Source organism: Schistocerca gregaria, chromosome 2 (assembly GCF_023897955.1).
Source record: "Schistocerca gregaria isolate iqSchGreg1 chromosome 2, iqSchGreg1.2, whole genome shotgun sequence".
Classification (NCBI taxonomy): domain Eukaryota; kingdom Metazoa; phylum Arthropoda; class Insecta; order Orthoptera; family Acrididae; genus Schistocerca; species Schistocerca gregaria.
In genome coordinates, this window is record NC_064921.1 from 32,037,662 (window position 1) to 32,056,219 (window position 18,558).

Sequence of the window (18,558 nt, forward strand, 5' to 3'; positions counted from 1 at the left end):
GACGGTTTGGATGTACCGTGCACTATTCAGTGTCCCCTCGACGATCACCAGAGGTGTATGGCCAGTGTAGGAGATCGCTCCCCACACCATGATGCCGGGTGTTGGCCCTGTGTGCCTCGGTCGTATGCAGTCCTGATTGTGGCACCCACCTGCACGGCGCCAAACACGCATACGACCATCATTGGCACCAAGGCAGAAGCGACTCTCATCGCTGAAGACGACAGGTCTCCATTCGTCCCTCCATTCACGCCTGTCGCGACACCACTGGAGGCGGGCTGCACGATGTTGGGGCGTGAGCGGAAGACGGCCTAACGGTGTGCGGGACCGTAGCCCAGCTTCATGGAGACGGTTGCGAATGGTCCTCGCCGATACCCCAGGAGCAACAGTGTCCCTAATTTGCTGGGAAGTGGCGGTGCGGTCCCCTACGGCACTGCGTAGGATCCTACGGTCTTGGCGTGCATCTGTGCGTCGCTGCGGTCCGGTCCCAGATCGACGGGCACGTGCACCTTCCGCCGACCACTGGCGACAACATCGATGTACTGTGGAGACCTCACGCCCCACGTGTTGAGCAATTCGGCGGTACGTCCACCCGGCCTCCCGCATGCGCACTATACGCCCTCGCTCAATGTCCGTAAACTGCACATACGGTTCACGTCCACGCTGTCGCGGCATGCTACCAGTGTTAAAGACTGCGATGGAGCTCCGTATGCCACGGTAAACTGGCTGACACTGACGGCGGCGGTGCACAAATGCTGCGCAGCTAGCGCCATTCGACGGCCAACACCGCGGTTCCAGATGTGTCTGCTGTGCCGTGCGTGTGATCATTGCTTGTACAGCTCTCTCGCAGTGTCCGGAGCAAATATGGTGGGTCTGACACACTGGTGTCAATGTGTTCTGTTTTCCATTTCCAGGAGTGTAATACGCTGATATGACACGTGACGAAAGGAAAACGGTACATAGATGTCCAAGGAAAAAGGAATGTTAGAAGTAGTATCCATTTGTAACTACTGGAAACGAACAAAGGGATTATAAAGTATGACAAAAATATAATGCAGGCATAGCAAAAAACATCAAAACGTCCTTGAAATATTTCTTGCTGTTTTATATCACAAATCTGGAGGTTCCATTGTGGTCGTATCGTATCCTGTGAAAAATAAGTAATTTTTCCAGTAGAAATTTAGAGAATTTGTAATTGTTCTCCTATTAATTGTTGTGTACTGAAGGATCATGGCATAACAATGTCCGTTTTTGCAGAATGCACAGCTAAAGTCTTGACCCGGCATTTTCATGTGTTATGTGGCACGCATCTGCTTGAACATGCAGTAAGAATCACGTCATTGCTCTCCTTACGCGCACGCAAGCCAAAATGAAGTCAATTACATTAAATTTTAATATTATTAATTGTTTTATGCGAAAATGGGCAAAAAATGATAACATGGAACAAACAGAACCAAGATAAAACCATGAAAATTTCTAAAATGAAAATATTGTGGAACCTAACATCGAAATTACAGACGCGGCCACCAATGAGACTGAGGTAGAGATATATCCTCCCCCCCCCCCCCCAACAGATGCAGTTCAGCAAACATATGTAATCACAAATCCATTTCCAGTGCTATATCAAAATCAGAAGCAATTATGAATGCTACATTAAATTATATCACAAAGGAATAGTCAGAACAAGTAAAGAGTAATTTTGAGGTTATCTCACGAGGTCTTGACACGGAACTAAACTTGCGTCACAGGAGGCAGATTAACCAAGGGAACACGAAATTTGAACTTTTAGCAAAGGATTTAGACATGTGGATGAAAGAGAATTTTTATCAATTGGCGAAAGAACAGATGAAATAGATACTCAGTCACATCGTGAGAGAACAATGTAATCAGATTAGATTACTCTTGTATCAGGTTGCTAAAGAACGGGCACACCAGATTAACGACAATTTCGTTCCGAATTAACTGAGTTAAAAGAAACCTAAAACTATACTGGAAACAATAAAGTAATCATCTTCCGAAGTCCATGCGTTAATGGCAGCGCAGTGCGCAGAGGAAATCTGTGTACCAAAACTAACAAATAAATTCCAAAATTTAGTTGGGCAATAGGAAAAAAAGATTAAAGAGAGTTTTGAAGTGCAGAGACCAGAACTTGTAAATTAGATTTCCTCCCGGAGAACAGAAGCGAACTTTAACAAATCACATATTACTGTTTTATAAGCTGCTGCACAGAGCGTAAGTCAAGGAATGGTTTGTGAATCGGATCATTGGATTACGTTGTAAACAATGAGTTAACACAAACTGAAGCTGAATTGCAGAGCAAGATACTACAATCGCGTGACGACCTGAATGCTGAGGTCAGTGGCCCGTGGTAAGCGAGAAAAGGAACCGTGAATGAACCGTCACCAGCAAGCACAGCCACCGGTGATGTATTTGGGAATGCACATTTGTATGACAGACAGTAAAGTGAACTACGGGACCACTCAAGCCCCGCTCGAATAGTTCATTCTATCAGGTGGATGCAGGCCTGACTGTCGTTTTTCCTGTTAGAAAAGAGGCTACTCAGACACCGGAAATTCCAAATTTCTTTTCCAGAAAAGAGTCTCATCATCCCGTCATATTCCTTGGAGGATTGAGAGGTATGTTGCTTCAAACATCAATAACCAACAAAAAGTTAAGATAGCTACAGCATATGTACGCAAGGAGATGCCGCCCTTTGCCTACAAAAGCCGCTAAGAAATGTCAAATATATGAAGAGCGAAAGAGCCATCTTGAACACATACTGGTCTGCATCTACACAGGAACGAGTTGAAAAACAGGTGCACATTCCTAAGCATTACAATGTAATGCACAGTTTAAGGTTATATTCTGAGCGATACTGAAACAAGACGAGATATTCGGAAGAACCCATGTCCGATAAAAATGTTACGACATTCTGGAAATCGAAGCTGCATGTGGTACAAAATAAAAATTAATTCATGTGCAATGGGCAGATCTCGAGCAGTTCATGTCGGTTCTCGACTCTGGACCACATACACGAGGATTTAGAAAGCAGTTCTGGCAGCTGCGCTGTCCAGCAGACGGCGGACATCTACGCCCACGGCAGTCACGGCAGGAACTACGGCTGCTGACAAGACGCCGATATAACGGTAATTGTACCAATAAATATCGATATATATCTTCGATGTTTGTCCCCCGATACCAAAAAAGCTATATCGAGGGTCGATATTTTTATTTTATGTTATATTTTTTCACAATTTTCGGAAAATATTTTTTCTTTTGAAATAGGAGTAAGATATGATTATTGCTATTTACACAGCAGAAAATTTTTTGTATTTAGACAGTGATCTCCAGTAATATAACCATGTACATGAATGTATAAACACCTGAGGATGGGCACAATCACGAAACCGGTCGTGTGACGAATAAATAATCTTTTATTGTGATTGGTAATGGAAATCGTTCTACACCCTATAATGGAAAAGTCACGATGTTCAGAAGCATCCACTAGGGATAAAATTCTGTTACTAAAAACAATGAACAAAAATCTAAACGACAAGACTGGTCGTTGCAGTCGGTAGAGATATGCGAGGGGGAAATGCTGACGTAATCGGCGCTCCCAACATAAACTTGTACGTTTAGTTTCGTCAACTACTAGGTCGCAGGCGTTTGCAAAAATTAAAAAACAGCTAAGTGGACATGAAGTGTTCCGGACAAATCCAATGTGTGAAGAAACCGAACAATGGACCCATCAGGCAGTTTTTATTGTGCCACTTAACATGAAATTACTATTGTTAGCAAAGCGGTTATCGCCAAAAATGAACGTGCTTCGCTTTCCTTTCATTTCTTCTCTATGGGGGAAAGGAAGACTTGTTTATTTACAGAATATCTAATAAAAAATACACAGCTGTAAAACCGGCAAGGTAGTGAGCATTTGTAGCCGCTATTTTTATCGGTGAGTATGTCGATATCCCCCGCAATTACTTTATCGATATATCAAGATCTGGTAATAACATTTTCGTTAAATATCGATATATTGGGTTCGTGATATTTTTAAAAATAGGAACAGTCCTAGGAGGAACGTCAGCTGGCGCAGCGGATCTCCAAATATAAACGGACTGTCGCATCAGGATAATATTTGCTATTACAACAAAAGGAGGAGAAATTATGACAGATTGAGGCCAGGGTATAATAACCATCGGCACAGTAATAACAACTAGAAATAGCAGAATAGGAGCCGTTAATGTGTGGGGACAACACCGAACGAACAACACAGGACCACCCCTGGCAAGCAACGTGACTCCAGGAGGTAAGCGTAGACTTAATCCGTACGACAATCCGAACTGGTCGGAACCTCACAACAAACTGGTCGCCACCAAAAAATCGACTCATCCGGATAATAGAAGTGTCACACAGTCATCCACCACACATCAAGTGGGTTAACAAACTGGATGCGAGCGTACTCACTCATTTTCAGGTTGCGGGTTGATTGAGAGCAGTGGATACGATACCAGCATCAATGCGATGCGATATAATGAAGACAGACATTCATAGTGAATTATATAATGCACAATGAGGCATGTAACGAACAGGCGGGAATGTAGTACAAGTTGCTGTTAATGCGATAGTTGAAGGAGTTCCTACTATTGTTATCGTGGACACAAGAGCCACGATAAATGATAGCCAGTAACGTTCATGAGAAAATCAGTGATACAAGGCCCGTACCCACATTGCTAGTGCAAAACTGTGTGTGTTTGTGTGTGTGTTTGACGTTTACGGGCGCTAAACAGCGTGGTCATCAGCGCCCAAACGCATAGAAAAAGGAACACAAGCGGTGAAAGGACGAAGACGGACGCCGAGCAAGGAGAACGGCTAAAAGACACAGGCCTGACGCAGTTCCAAATGCGCACATACAGAGGCAAAACAAGAGGAGAAGAAACACACTAAAAAAGGAAAGGAAACACAAGGAAAAGAGAACAGATACCGAAGGGAAACAAGGAGGTAATCGTGACTGGCGGACCTCTTACCTAAAACCTGGGTGAGCCAGTCACCCAGCAGCACATTAAAACCTTCTTCCTAAAATCCGAGGCAACAGATTGGACAGGACACAAAACCGTAAGACCTTAACCACAGTCGCTGCGTCGTCTTGCAAAATAGAGGGCAAATCCTGTGGCAAAGAAACCACCGCCCTCTGGTCAGAGAATAAAAGACAGTCAAGTAAAATGTGGCGGACAGTAATCTGGACGCCACAAGCACTGCAGATTGGGGGGTCCTCCCGCCGGAGTAAAAAACCATGCGTGAAGGGACTGTGTCCAATGCGGAGGCGAGTGAGGAGAACCTCATCCCGCCTGTATGACTGGTAGGACGTACGCTATGATCGCGTAGTGGCCGTTACCAGACGCAGCTTATTGTCAGAAACTGCCAGCCACTCCTCTTCCCATTGATGCATAACACGAAAACGCAAAAGGGAGGTTACAGCATGGAGGGGGACAGCACATTTAACAACGTGAGGGAGGGAACATGCATCTTTGGCAGCCACATCCGCCAGTTCGTTTCCCCTAATACCCACGTGCCCCGGCACCCAGCAGAAAGAAACCTCCTTCCCCTGCCGTTGCAGGTGGAGTAGGGCATCATGGATGTTCTGGACGACCGTATCCGCTGGGTACAAGTGTTGCATGGTCTGAAGGGCACTCAGGGAGTCAGAAAAGATGAGGAACTTAAGACTGGTAACACATCTCATCTGCTCCAATGCCCGCAAGATTGCAAACAATTCGGCATCGAGGATGGTAAACGCCGCAGGAAGCCGTAACTTGACGACTCGATCAGGGAAAACAACAGCACAACCAACAGAGTCCCCCTGTTTAGAGCCATCTGTGAATACAGGTACATGGTCCGGATGCTGGTTTAAAATATCGTAAAATAAGGAGGTAGAAACAAACGCCGGAGTGCAGTTCCTCCGGTTCTCCGACAACTCTAGAAGGATGCTGGGCCTCTGGATAAACAGTTTTTTATAGGGAGATAGAAACGGAAGGCACTAATAAAGGTGAAACAAAAGCTTTATTGGGATTATTGTATTAGGCTGGTTTAATGCGTGTCCATCGACTAAAACTTCCAAGATTTCTGGTGAACAGACGGCAAAGGAGTTGAAATATTTCATTTCACCCTGTGCACAAACAGATTTCGTTTCTTTCTTTGGTGGCTCAGATTCGACAACAAGGAAACAAGATGTAACAGAAAGAAGATGACATGGCGTTGATAGACAGGCCTTCAGCCCAACTGCTGAAAACCGTGGAAGGCCTATGCAGTGTATGAATACGTGACAGTTGATGAAGAAAAAGAACGATTCCATGGAAGATGCAGATATTACTAGTAGGTGCCAAATAAGTCAGGAAAGTATAGATAAAGATTTATTCAGCAGTGGATTCCAGAAAGTTGTATATATATACCGTATAGAAATATATGCCGGGCAATCGCTTGAAGGCCCATACATACAGGACAACAGGTCGATTCAACTTGTTCAAACACTTTGCCGACCTATTATGAGTACAGGGCGCAACGTAACTTCCGAGAATGTGTTACATGTTACGAGCTTGCAGACGCACTAATGACACAGAAGGCGACCATCGTTGGTATTCTGAGCGATAACCAGAGACAAGTCCTCTTGACAGTTATGAACATAACATCTGAGAAGAACAGTCACCATATTTGGCCTTCCGGAATATTGTACATTACCCTCTATGACGCATCATGATGAAAATATTGACGAAGCCATGGGGAACGATAAAAATCAGAAATTATCACATTGTATTACCTTACTAAGATTGGAACTGAAGTGATAAACGGAATGAGTGCATTAAACAGTGTAGCTATAAACACAAGAAGATGGCCAATGACTCTATTTTACAGCATCATGAACACAGCTGCGATAAATACCGTTACTATTTTCAATGCAAGTAAAAAAGAACAACTGAGGAGAAGAAAATTCTCGAGGCAGCTTTCTTCGGCGCTTCAGCAAGACCACCTTCAGCAAAGTACAATGTCAAATCTTTATCGGAAAAGCTGACAAATTTGTTGAGTGAAAAGTTCTGAAGTGCAATCAACTACATACTCACATGGATGGTGTGTTAACTGCAAAAACGAAAACAGAAAAAACCAGGTATGTTTGTTGAAACTGCAATCAACATATTTGCCTTAAACATTCTGTTACTATGTGCCAAGACAGTGTCAGAAAAGTATCCCACTAAACATTCACATTACTTTGATATGAGCTCATTGTTTTATATCTTCGTTTTGTATGAATGCTATCGAACAAAATATAATTTTTTTCTTTTCAAAATATATTGAATTGATTGGTAATGATACCACTTTACTCACTAACCCTCCCCCATAATATACAGGGTGGCCCACGTAAACATGTCAGCGTCAGCACAAATTTCTCTGGAACAATAGATACTGAAAAACGACTAAAGCAGGTGCTCGTGAAAGTAAATACCATGAGATATTCTAAAAAGTAAGCAAATATTATTTTCAACAAAAAAAATTTTAAATGGACACCCCAAGAAAAATTTTTACGCAGTCAATAACATGAAAAATCAAAAAATGAAACGTTTGTTACACCAAAATATGTCAGTTACCTCCAGAGAAATTGCAAAGCGACGTTGATATGGGATCCTGCCCATTCAGCTAATATAGGGTGCCCAAGAAGCTGATTTCTCGGATATCATTTCAAGCAAAACTTGTTCATAGAGTTTGTTACAGTAAAGTAAATTAACAATACTTAACTTTGCCTTTGTAGAAAGAGGTGTCGCAAGCAATTGTTGACATGCAAATAATCAATGTCCTTCGACACATATAATGTCAAAGCGAGCTGATAATATGCATCACAAGTCACGGATCGTCTTCTAGTGCGGCTCTGCTAGTGCTTCCGACGCTAGCTGGAGCGGCGCTTATGTTCTCCACGTATAGGTGCCGCTCCTGTCCTGGTGTCGTCCTACGTGCCGACGCCTGATGTCACGCTGAAACAATTGATGCTTGACACAAACAAAACGCGCCGCTGTTGCACATCCCGAGATGCAAGCGTGACTAGCACGTTGCCTGTAATCGCGACGTGATCGACAAACTACGATGCGACAAAAGCTGTGCTTATTGTTATTTACTCGAAAAAATACATATGTCCAGCCACACAGAATGAAAAATTAGGAAAGGTTTTACTCGTTCGTACTTTTTTGAAGGACTAGAATGGACATAACGCTAACGAAATACTTCTTATCACCGACCAGAGTAAAAATAATTATTGGCTGACGAAGAATCTATCAGAAGGGTAAATGCTAGTTGTACGTCAATTATATGTGAATATGTGAGTACATGACACGCACAAGTCATGTCACTGAACATTTTAATGTCTGAACTTTTGCACATTATGAAACGATCACGTAAACGTACAATAGTACTTTTTTTAAAAAAAAAAAGAGAAAAAGAAACCGTCTCCTCATAAACACACAAAATGTACGGCGGTATGCAATCACATTTCGCACAGCAGAAAAGCTACAACGTATTGTCGAAGACATCACCATTTGCATGACAACACCGCATTGTACGCTCCAACACGGATCGAGTCACTGTTGTCAATTTTTTGTGGTGTTACTGCACCATATCGAGCGGTATTACAGGCTTTCATGTTGTCCATTGTTGTCTGAAACTTCTGATACACCACATTCCTCACTTGTCCTCAGACAAGAAAGTTCTTTGGAATGAGGTCCATCGACTCCAACGGAAATCTCTTAACAGAGCTGCCCATTTACGTCCATCGATTTGGGAAATGATTTAGTACACTGGCCAGTATCATTCCGTAGTGTGTACGTAGAAAAATAACACACGTAATAGGGAAGATGCTACGTACATATCAATGCAGGAAACCTCATTATTACTTTCAGGTCTCTTGAAAGTAAGATTACGTACGTAAACCACATCGCGATTACGAGTAACCTGCAGTTCACGCTTGCATCTCGTGATATGCAATGGCTGCGTGTTTCGTTTATTTCAAGGGTCAACTTTGCCCTGCTATTTCTCACGCTGTAATTGATGTACTCTTTTTTACTGATGTAATGATGTATTCTTTTGTTCTATGTATTCTTTTTTTTATTTTTCATTTTATTGGTTGCGTAATAAATCGTACGAGGTTTCCATTTAAGAAAACTACGTGGTGAAAATAATAATTGCATTAGAATGATTTGTGCTGTTTACTTTCATGATCCCCTGCTTTACATTAAAAAACGCAAAAGTCGTTTTTCAATGTATGTTCCTGTTCCAGAGATATTTAAGCTGACATGTTTATGTGGGCCACACTGTATATCACATTGCCAATTAAAATCGATGGAAACTGTAAGAGTCAGTAAGATCATAACACTCGCTTGCCGTGACACAAACAAATGTTACCCTCTGGGAGTATTTTTTAATTTTGACCGTGCGTGTGACTAATGGATGAAGTTATTGGGCAATAATTTCTAATAAATTGTCATTAATAGGAAAACTAGACAGGCTTCAATTTTGGGGCTCCATGAAAGTAGAAAAGTTCATACGAATGGAACAACAAACGGTCACCAGCGCAATTAGGCACATTATTTTCAAATGTTATGTTTACGAAAATTAATGTTAATTGTTATAGTGACTTTCACTACGAATCCCTTTGAATATCACACTGGATTATTTTTTCAAAGCAAGTTATTCAACACTGAGGTCGATTAACTTCAAAACAATCGTTCATGATAGTAATCAAGGCTAAATTATGTGTCAAATAAGTTTGTCATCACCTGTGGAGCAGGTATTTTAGACAGCAACATTTCCACAGTCTGGTACTGAATTTTTGCTCATTTAATACACAGAAATAAATCACTAGTTTGCTAAAAACAAGATATTCGATTTTCTGAACACTTAAGAGGGGATCCTGCATAGGTTCATGATTAGGATAAAAGATACGGTTCTATACTCAGGTTTACAGTACTTTGATTATTATTGAAAACACTTACACAACTTAACGGGTCCACGCTCTGTACGTATCTCAATGCGTGAAGTTGGTGGAGCAGTGGCGTCGCAATGGTGGCAAGCGACGTGGCGGCTAAATGTAGTCACAGCTCTTGATGTCTGAATGCCCCATAGAATTTCTTCTTGGCGACGGATCTTTAACGTGCTGGATCCATTCCGTACTGCCGAGAGTACCATGCAACAGCCGTCCACATACGGGGCAAAATTCCTTGCAAAACGGCTTCCAAATGCCTCCCTTGGCACCCTCGATGTGTACTGTACAACGGCTAGCCACTGGCTGCATACTGTTCCCACCAAGGACCTTCCCAGTTCGACCGGCAAAACCTACTTTTAAATGGCACCAAGCCACTTCCGTTGTGGAGGGTCTTCCCTACATCTTTTATGTTATACAATACTAGTGTCCTAAGCATGAACCAGCTTGCAGTACACAATCTTTCTTTACGAACATACATATATTATAAAATATCATTATTTTAAACGCCATTTATCTTTTTCCATCCATACATTGCAAACTTTAAATTTCCTGTCACAAATCAATGACATTACTTAACAAAGAACGAACACTTCATAATCACAGATACACAGGTACATAGTATAAACCTACTTTTAATCGATACAGGTGTTACAATATCAGCTCCGTGTACTGACGTCGAGATTTTAGGCGTGTGCACTGCCGGGTTAACAAGCTGATTAATTATTGTATATTGTTTGTCATTTTGTGTAACTATATTAATTGTTAAAAAATTGTAATTAGAAAGTAAGGATAATAAACGCCTGAAGATTTAATTTGGGATTTACGGTACATTTTACGTGATCCCGCTCCCAAATGAGTACACAAAACAAAGTATTTTCCCAGACCACAGCTAAAACAATTTCAGACTTCACAAGCGAGCAACCAAACGCTCAAATCTACTGCACCAAAAGTTATTTCTGGGATTCTGTACAGCAAGGTGCAGCAGAAAGAAAACATTTCTCACTAAATCAAAGTGGTATGCCCCACAGCTATGTACTTAAATTCAACTGCGTCCTGTAAGCGAGATGCCTTCGAACCAGACTTCCAGAATTCAGGCTGGCGGAAAACGTATCTTGTAAATGAGGTACAATTTTTCTTGTAAACATGTATCTTTTTCATTTTCTTAAACTCTTACGATGAAATAATTACTTTCTATGAGAACCATGTCGTAGAAAGTGAATTCACAGGAAGTGTATAAGAGAAATTTTGGAGATCATCCCTAGATCCCTTTCAATTTTTTCTTACATAGTCCAGTGAAACTGTGAGAAAAAAGCCTGTACCTTGGAAAAGGTGGAGTAGAAGATTTTATGTTTTTAACTCGTTGATATTGTTGGAAAGGTTAGAAAACGAAGTTTTGCCAACAAAATTTCTCTTGGGAAAACTTTCTGCAGTCAAAAAACTTCGAAAATTTCGGACTTTTTTCAGTTTCATTTGCTCCTATCGCTTTCATGTCTATTTTCTTTTTTTAAAGAGCACAAAATTCTCTACAAATTTGATTGTTACCATTTGTTTCTACTCCCATTATCTAAGGCGCTACAGCACGTCAAAAAATACCATTTTTTTCAAATTTCAGGCAAAGTGGTAAATTACCTAATGTTTGAACACTGTTATTTCAGTTTCTATTTGTGTAGTATAAACATATTACTCATCATGTTATTGATTGGAATTTACCATCTCACTCTGCTACAGGGCCAGGACAAACAACATCATATTCACTAACTACGAACACATTCACGTCGGATTGCGTGAATTTTATTTGTGTGACAATATGTAATACGATTGCATGCAGGTGCCGTACATTTTCTACAGTTGATTGACGTTAATGATCAGTTATAAGACAAAGTATGTAGGAATCGTTCTTTAGCAGACAAAAGGGTATTTATTCTTTGGCCTTCGTTCCAGTGGAAGATGTGAAGTCAGGTGGACCAAGTAAATTTTTTGTCATTGATGGAGGGTACCATATCCATAAAGTGACTTGGACTCGAAATTTTTGTTTCAAGTCAATATCCCAAAGCTATTTTCTTACCTGCAACGTCATTTTCGATCTCAATTTGCTATTGTATATGATGGGTATCCATGTGAGGGAGACGAATGTAGCACAAAGAGTGCTGAGAGAATTCGTAGGTCTAAAAAACATTCTTCGGTTGACGTTGTGGTTGGATCAGAGATAGTGAACCAAGTCCCTCAGGACAAGTTCTTGTACAACGAACTAAACAAGATGCGTTTGATCACACTTCTTAAAAACGAATTTCTGGAGTGTAGCATTGAATTGCTCCAGGCACAAGAAGATGCTGACGTTATGATTGTATCATCTGCCATTTCAAGAACCAAACATTTTGGAAGTGTTGTCATTGTAGGAGAAGATGTTGACCTGCTTGTGCTCATGACCGGGTTGGGGCAAGGCATTGAAAACTTATTTTTCTTAAAGCCAGGAAGAAGAAATGCAGGAGACAAGTGGTTTTCCACTGCAGCTTGCAAGTTTGATAGTGAATATATTCTGTTCACTTACGCCTTTAGCGGATGTGATACAACATCCGCTTTTTTTGGTCAAGGAAAAATTAAGTTCTGCAATATTGTTGCGAAAAATGAACACCTAACCTCAGCCCTTTGCATGTTCAATAAACCACATGCTACCCGTGTAGAAATAATAACAGCAGGAGAACAGGTTACTATAGCATTGTATAGTGGAGGTGTCAGCAGTTCCCACACACTAGACCATTTGCGGTACCAGCTATTCGCCAAGTCTGCAACAAAAAGCAAACTGAATGTTGCACGGTTGCCACCTACACAAGAAGCTGCACATCATTCCTTGCGGACTTACCAACAAGTCCAAAATTGGATGGGAAACTGGAAACCTCCTGAGAAATGGGGCTGGAATCACAGTGACCACGGTCCAATACCCGTTATAATGAGCCAAGATCCGGCACCTGCAGCACTTTTTCCCATTGTTTCACGCTCATGCAAGCTGAACTGTGGCGGAGCATGCTCCTGCAGATGAGCGGGTTTGAAATGTTCTTCAATTTGTAAGAAATGTATTGGGTTCAACTGAAAACGTGTCAAAATTTTTATATGAAGACAGTGAAGATGGTGTTATGGAGGATGTTGAGGAAACCGCTGGCGAAATCAACGAACTTGCTGATGCTGACTCGCTGTTTAAAGAAGAGGTCAATCTGGGATCAACTCTATGTACAGACCCTGAATCCGTAACTCAAGGTATTTCTGGTGACACTGAGGAACCTGGCCCATCAAAACGTTGGAAATGATGCTCATATCTGTCTCAAGCGCGCTAAAGTGCGATATTACAAGTATTGCACACCCGGAACTGTAAACATTTTTTAGTAACTGACAATGCATTTAATAAAGCTACTTATTTTTAAGGTCAATTGCGTGGCTTTTATACACAATAATAATTACCTAGCTAATTAGGTTGCCTATTGCAGCTAATAATAGTTCAGTTTCCTGAGACAATTTATTTTGTGTGCGTGTGTGTGTGTGTGTGTGTGTGTGTGTGTGTGTGTGTGTGTCTGTGTCTCTTAATGATGTACTTTTATATTTATAGTTTTACAAATAACAGAGCAGAGGTGCCCCATAGTGAAGTTGAGGTAGCGATGTAAGAATCTGAATAGTTGGGTGCCCAGCAATCCTCATGTTGCATGCAGAGAAATTGAATACCTGAAAGTGAGGTGGTAAATTCCAACATATAACATGATGTATAATGTATTTATACTACACAAACAGAAACAGAAAAAATAGTGTTCAAAAATAAGGTATCTTGCCACTATGCTCAAAATTTTAAAAAATTGGTATTTTTTTTAGACGCTGCAGCGACTTAGATATTGGGAGTAGAAAAAAATGGCAACAATCAAATTAGTAGAGAATCTTGTGCTCTTTAAAAAAGAAAATAGATGTTAAAGCGATAGGAGCAAATGTAACTGAGATATTTTGAAAAAACTGAAAAAAGGCCGAAATTTTCCAAGTTTTTTGGCTGCAGAAAGTTTTACCAAGCGAAATTTTTTTGGCAGAACTCGGTTTTCTAATCTTTCCAACAATATGAACGAGTTGAAAAAATAAAATCTTCTACCCCACCTTTTGCAAGGTATATCTGCAATTTGACTGGACCACAGCAAAAGTTTGGGAAGCGATTACTTTCTTTTCTTGGACATCATTCCGGTTGTTGACTATGAGACGATAAGAGGTATGTGTGATTGGGCTATGCATGTTAACTCACTTATAGTACCAATTATTACTCTTCTGGTCCAGGGTGACTGTTAATGATCTATATGAACTAAAATTACCATGACTTCTGAACAGTTTGCGTTAGGACGTTCAAACTGCACGTTTCGCCGCGGGGCATGATGGGAATTAGTATTCAAATGCACACACGCAGCCACTTTCATCTGGATGGGTTCATCAATAAGCAAAATTGGCTCATTTGTGGGACAGAGAATTCACATTTCGCGAGAAGTCTCTTCACCCTCTACGGGTGACTGTGTGGTGTGCAGTGTACAGTCACGGAATAATCGGTGCGATTTCCTTGATGGCACGGATACTGCCCAACGGCACGTGAAGGTTGTGGAAGATGATTTCGTGCCCATTATCCAAAGTGATCCTTATTTCGACAAGATGTGGTCTGACCCCACCGTAGCAGAAGAGTGACGTGCCGCAGGAGCGCTCTGGGGCCCGCATGCTGGCCCTGCAGTCCTCAGAGGCCGCTGGCACGGGCCTCGTCGGGCCGCGCTATTCTCCGGATCTGAACACGTGCGCCACCTTCTTGTGGGGATACACTAAACGCAAGGTGTACAGCAGTAACCCCAAAACCATTGCTTAGCAGCAAACAGCCATTCAGGAGATCATGACAGCATCGATATTCCGATAGTTCGTCGGGTCATGCAGAATTTCGCTATTCATCTGCACCACAACATCGCCAAGGATGACAGGCATATCGAACATGTCATAACCTAAATCTGAATATATGTAGTGGCGTATGTTGAATAAAGTGTGTCCACTTGTAACTAATTTACGTTTTATTATATAGTTCTGAAACTGTCACACTGTAAATGTGTTAGCATTCATTGTAGGATACTTTTAGAAAGAACGATTATGTGAGTTTCATGTACAGACCGATGTGCTAGGACTGTTCATTCCTAGTTTGAGTGCATAACGACCTATAACTTATCGCGACGTGTCGTATTTAGTATCACCTTCCTCCGAAGTGAAACCTGTATACACTTTATTATGAAGTCCTAAGTAAGACTTATTATCACTTTCTACGTGGAAAATAGTATATTATTTTCACATTCAAAATGCTTTCAAAGAACAGCAATGTACAATGGCGATCGTGGAAAGGTATATCAAAAGGAAAAGAGCAATGGTCTACGAAAGTGAAAGAAAGTGATACAATATAATACGATAATTGATTAAAATTTGATGTGTTTTATTGCAGTGACCGCATCGTGCCATAGCATTTGTGATGATTCTTTCCCGGGGTAAAACTTCTGCAATGCGCTGCATAATCTTTACAAGGTTTAAATTTTTTTTTTCATTTTATTCTACCAGTAAGGAAAGATACGTTACACATTAAATCAGCTATGGTAGAAGCCAACAAATTTAATTACATAATTTTGAGCCAGCTGGTCATTTACATCCAGACGTATTTTTAAAATCGTCTGAGGGGACACTCCCTAAACGATGTGCTATCTAGCAAGACGACATTTAATGAGTTTTACTTAGTTTTTAAAAATCGATTGTGGTCAGAGGGAGATCAGAGTAAATTAAGTTTGAAAATTCAGGCTCCTAGTTAGTATAGTAAAATGCCTGTTTGTCCAGAAATAATTTTGAAAAGTAAGACATCAACCAAAAATATGTTAAGATGCAATTGTTTTCGGAAAACAGTGTATTTGGTTAAGTAGGTCGCTCAATAGTAGAAACCGTGAGTGGGAGAAATCTGAGTGACTTGCAAAATTTGCTGAACTCCTTAGATCCCCTACATGTAATGGAGAAAACTACGTTATTTGAAGAAAATTGCTGAGAGAGGGACAAAAATACGTATATTTCCCAGACCAAGGTGGAGACAGTAATTTTTCCTATAAAGATAAAGAAACTTTAGGTATGTTGTGTCCTCAAAGGAACAAGGCGTGAGACTGTGGAAGATAGTTCTTCTGTATTCGTTTAAAAGATGTTGGTTAATTTTTTATGTGCCAGTTCATTAAGTGAAGTCACTGACCTTGATTATTAGTTTATGTATTTACTTAGAAAAGGCAGAAATGTTAAAATGTTTTCTGTATCTTAATTATTGTTAGTAGAGTCTAGTAGGTTTAATCGATGTAGCTAGCTTGTCCAGAAAATATTCATTATCTAAGGCGTTGTCTGGGTGTAACTGTAAAACTAAGGGAGTTTCTCATAGGAATTTCAATGGAACTGACTAATAAACAAACACAAATTAGATGTAGTATAAGAAAAATAAAATTACTTTTGCCATAGGGATATTTTAAACCATTGATAATGTAGAGTATTTATTTCCACGACTGGCATTTAATATTAATGTATTTCCACATATTTAATAATATCAGGTCAGTAAACACACTAGTGGTACTGATGAAAGTCATGAATTTTGTGCTGAAAAAGTATGAGTGTATACTTATTGTATTAAGTCCAATTAATCTCTAGAGAGATAGGTGCTATAGAGTGTGATAAATTATTCGTGTAGTTCAATATATATATATATATATATATATATATATATATATATATATATATATGTGTGTGTGTGTGTGTGTGTGTGTGTGTGTGTTAGTTTTATATATATTCGTGACACGGTTGACGGGCAACGCTATGGTGGTCGTTTCACTCGTTAGCGGGGTATCATGGTGATGTTGGAAGACCTGGAACATTACGGGTTTGAAGAGATTACTTTCGAGCGCTTCGAGGAAGCACCTACGAAAAGTACTTGAGCGGTTGGACACGACATGGGGGTCATTCGTCGGCTAGTCTGGGAGGTTTTGAGAGACGACGGCCAGCCATTTAGTTTCCACCCCCTGCAAGACCTAAATCCTGTGGCGGACTACGAACACAGGCTAGGGTTTTGCTGGAGGTTTCTGCGACGTGTTGCACGAGATCCCGACTTACCCGCCATAGTCTTGTTTACCGAAGAGTGCATCTACCATCGGGATATCCTTTACAGCACTCGAAACGTGTGCTAGGAGAAATCCTCAACTCACGTACGTCCACGGACAACAGGAACGATTTTCGGTAAACATTTGGGAAGACATTGAGGGCGACCATATGATTGGGACGGTCAGTTTACCTCCTCGACTTAATGGGCCAAATTACCTTCACGTTTTGCAAGAAACTCCACCTGGCCTGCTCGAAGATGTTCCCCTGGATACACGGTTACGCATGTAGTTGGATCATGATGAAGCGCCCGCACTTAACAGTCTTGCTGTGCGCGGATATTTAAATGAACCCTTCGACGGCCGGGTAATTGGCAGAGGTGCTAGTAGGACATGGCTCCCGCCATCAAGGGACCGCACACACTAGACTTTCTCCTGTGGGGATTTTTCAAGAACGCGGGCGCGGACGCGAACTACCCAGAAACGAAGAGGAATTAATGGATCGCCTTCAACATGCTGCCAGTCACATCAGTGCAATGCCAGGAATCTTTGAAAGAGTTCGTCAGAACACCGAAGTTACCAAGCTTTGGTCGCTTCAGAGGGTCGCCAGCTCGAGAAACAATGTCATAGCTACAAAAAAAAGGGCCCTTTTTAGGGCCGACACAATTTGTAAAAAGACGGACTAAGAACTGTTGACGGGTCGTTTTCCGGTACGTATCATCATGAAAGTACAATGTATGAGCCGGGACGCTGGCAGATTCGCTCCCTGGTCCCCAGAGTGGAAGGCTGGTGCGCTACTATCGAGCGTGCGGGCCGCCTTGGATACATCGCGATGTCCAGCGGGCAAAGCATTCGCGGTCATGCGTTGTCCAGAGCATCCGGCAACAGGGTAATCCCGCGTCCAATCGGAGCGCGTGGCGCCAAGTTTCCGCAGTTTAAGAATTGTGCGTTGTCGACCTACACAATACTAGTAGTTTAGATTCCTACTGGCATCAGCCGTCCAGGGTTAAAATTTCGTGATAAAATGTTTCTCCACTCTATGTCGAACACCTGATCAATGTAATCTGGTTAATTTGCTCTTAATTTTAAGTAAAAACTGATTTCTTCACTCATCTCAGTGTCTGTGACGCCATATCTCCAAAACTACCTGTCACACAGAGACATAATGTTGCAGTAGTATAAGTGGATACTGTCTGCATAATAAACTGCCAACAGTTAGTGGTAAAGACGTGTTCCTCTTGTTTTCTTGTGCCTCCTTCCGCATCGGCGCAGGTTCGGCATGGTTATTAACGGATTTGGCATGGACAATTTAAGGGGTTATCCAGATGGTCTTCCTGTAGCGGTGGCCAGCCATTTATCGCCCGCGATGCAATACGTGTACCTGAAATGTCTGTGTACAGC